The sequence below is a fragment of the Fukomys damarensis genome, unplaced genomic scaffold, assembly GCF_012274545.1.
Source record: "Fukomys damarensis isolate Sample0158 unplaced genomic scaffold, DMR_v1.0_HiC HiC_scaffold_21, whole genome shotgun sequence".
NCBI classification, from domain to species: Eukaryota; Metazoa; Chordata; class Mammalia; order Rodentia; family Bathyergidae; genus Fukomys; species Fukomys damarensis.
In genome coordinates this window covers 1,513,621-1,517,169 of record NW_022900933.1, presented here as the reverse complement: position 1 = coordinate 1,517,169, position 3,549 = coordinate 1,513,621, and positions in this window count along the sequence as shown.

The following is a 3,549-nucleotide window of genomic DNA, read 5'->3' as shown; positions in this document are numbered from 1 at the left end:
GGTCACCCAAACCACATCTGATCGCTCTCCTCCTTAACCACTCCAGCGTTGCATCCTGCTCTGAAGAAGCACGGGTGTCCTGCGTGGGTGTGGCACACGCGGTCCCTACGGGAGCAGCCCTGGCTTCCTCCTTGCCCCGATTTCCTACCACTCTGCGTCCCAGCACTCCAGACACACTGGCCTCCTTGCTCTTCCCCCTGCACCTTCCTGCCTTAGGGGCTGGATTCTTCTCCCTGTCCTCACCCCCACGTGCCGGGGCCATGGCCCTCATCTCCGGAGCTCAGATGTCCCCTCTCCAGTGAGGTTTCCCTGACCATCCAGGCAAACAGCAACTTCTCCGCATGTCTTCACTGCTGTCCTTTCTTTTCCTTTCTTCCTTCACAACAGTTATCGCCATCACGCAGCTCGTTTATTTGACTAAATTGCCTTGTGCTTTTTATCTTCCTTCTTCAGGATTTAGCTCCGTGTAGAGATCCTTGTTTCGTGCCTTGCTGTACGTCCACATTTAGAGACTTGCTTCAGCACACTTGACAGTGCTTGTGGATGAAGGGTGAATGAATGAGTAAATGAATGGATTTTCTGGAATCTTTTTAAACAAGACAGGAACCCCGTGTTTTAAAGTGCTTTTCATAGAGCTGACCATAGGAGAAGCAGAGTGGAGGAGTAATGACCTCAGAGCACAGCCACCGCCAAGCCTCCTGGACACACCGAGGACAAGCTGTCCAGGAGGAGCTGCAGGAGTGGGCCCCTGCTCAGTGCTCACAGGGTCAGCAGAGAGCTGATGACCTGCCTCAAGTACTCACGAACTGCGGCAGCAAGAAGCCCTGGGCCTCCTGAAGGACTGCAGCATGGTGCTGGAGAATGGAAAGGAGACGCAGAGCTGAGGCCCTAAGAAGGCGAGGGCCAGCATGAGTCTGAGCCAGTCCCCAAGGAGCGGGCCCTTGCAGATCGTCCCCGTGCGGACAGTCAGGCCTTGTGGCCTTGTGCAATCTGCTCATCACTGGCAGGTAGGGCTCTTCACACGCATACGGACCTGCCCTTGTAAAGCAGAGAGAGAGAGAGAGACTGTCAGCGACCACTTCATAAGTGAACAGAAAATACTCCGCACCACCACCAACCAGCGTTTTCCCAGTCCTCACCGTCAGACCTATCCTGAGAGTCAGTGCTGACGGAGCCGTGGGGATCCGACATTGCTAGAAAGGACAGAACGATACGCTACACCCAGTGTGTCGTTATTTTATGGACAAGTACCAAGCAGCTATGACTTTAATGTGATTCTTATAAATATACTTACGGCTTTCTGGGTCAAAATAGTATGAAGTCAAACACATAAACTGGAAAATGGGTAAAGAAACAGAATGGGAGAGAAGGGAAGACATTAGGAAGACTGGACAGAACGTCCACACCCACGAAGACCTAAATGTTAGCGCACCGCGCACAGCTCGTGATCCCGCTTCCTCTCTGGAGAAACGCCCCTTTTCGGGGCCCTGCGTGACCTGGGACAGTGAACGAGAACCTCAGATTCCATCTGGGACAGCACTGGTCCTGTTCTTGCCACATGCACTTGGCAGGCAGTCCGTCCACACCATCGTCATTACCCTGTCAGCAGCCGCGTTTAATGACACGTTATAAACAGCCCCGTTTGCAGATCTCAGTTACCTTTTTTCTCCATGTAAAGTAACCATTCCAGTTATGGAACAGTCACGAAACATTTCTCACCGAAAAACCCTGAGAGATTACAAATGGGTTTGGCCTGGCCTGTGAGTAATGATGTCAAATGATGTCGTGGGGTAATTATCGTGAAGACTTAATTCCTGTGTCATCAGGTATTAGACATGTACAAAGCATTCTCCTGATTAAACAGCATTCAAGGTGACTAAACATCCACGGTGACTGACAGTTTACAGCTCAGACAGACTAAAAAGATTAAATGACATTAGAAAGTGGCAGGTGACTTCTTTACCCTCAGGGTGTTTTGCCCTGTGAGGAAAACGATCAGGACATCTAATAATATTGCTAACAAGTCAGTTCTGGAAGGGGTTGCTTGCAGCAGTCCTATTCCAGTAAGGAATGCAAATCCGGTTGTGCATGTTTTTCATCTTGGGGAGGTTGCAGCGAGATAGATGCAAGGAAAGGAAAAATAGGACTTTCCTTGAGACTTAAAATACTCTGAAACACGTCCAACTTGTAGGAGCAGATAATGTTTCAAAGCTGTTAGCCAAGATCAGTTTGGTTTAGATCTGATACATTCTCCCTTGGTAACAGAGCCAATATTACCCCAAATTCAGTTATTCATAGTTTAAGGAGATCACCATTGCTTCTATGTAAAATTTCCACTGTAGCTCAGCCTTCCCTGATTTTTCACTTTCTAGTTAAGTTAGGCACCTATGCATGCTCGACCTCGGCCTCTCTCTTTCCGGACGTTTTAGAGGTTTTTGTTTTTACCTTCTCCTCTTTGAGCTAGGCATTTCTGCTTCCTACAAAACCATGATCAGAAACGTGCATGTGGCTCTTTGAACAGTACGGAACCTTGCTGTCTTTTCTGTTATCTCCCAGCGGTAACAGTCCTAGCCCCAGGGTCCTCATGCACAGGGGAAAGAAAGTTGGTGAAGTATTTAGCGAAGCCCTGACCCACACCATTTACCAACTAATTAGCAATTTTAAGTAACTGATTTTCTGTAGCAAATTCTTCACAAAGTGGCCCCGGTAAGCAGCACTGCTATGTTTAGCGGGTGAAGGATAAAAGGTCTTTGGAGGACCCAAGTGCAAGTTAGAACCCAGGCCCGTGGACCTGCAGCCAAAGTGTGTTCCCTTCTGTGCTGCAGCCAGGAGAGGGGAGGCCCTCAACTTCTCTGCGCCTCATCCCTTTAGGCAAAACCGCAATGCTGCTGCCCCCAGCTGACCCCACCTAACCGCTGAGTCCCCTCCCGGCCTTGGCTGTGAAGACCCTACTCCGCACACACTATGAGCTGCACACACACTATGAGCTGCAGCTGTGCTCCCAGACAGACCTGGCTTTGAATCCCGGTTCTAGTGTTTAAGACTTGTGCCTAAAATGGAGAAGGATTGTTGCGAGGATTCAAGAAATCGAGACATTGCCCATGTAGTGCCTGGCTCATGGGAAGCAACACGCATCGTTTTCATTGTTGTTACTATTATTAGTCCTCGATAAACTCCAGAGCGCTGCTGCTGTACCTGCTGCCGTACCCTCGTCTCCACACCAGCTGTCTCCTTGGCCTCTGGCCAGCCTGGCTCCTGGCCCCAATACTCCACCGAGACTCCACTGTCCTGTCAATAAACCCCTCCTGCAACCAATCCAGGACCTCGCCCAGCTTGGGACACTGCGGCTGCCTCCCTCCAAGGGGGGCTTCTCTGTCGTGGCACCAGGCCCCCCCGACCCGGTAGTCTTCCGCGCACATGTCCCCTCCTCTCCTGAGGCTGGATCTTCCCCCATTTCTTCCAACCTCTGGAGCTGGGACAGTCCCTGCAGGCAGAGTCTGACTTACTGCACTCTAGAGGGTCATGGTTTTATCTATCACCCTCTCTGCT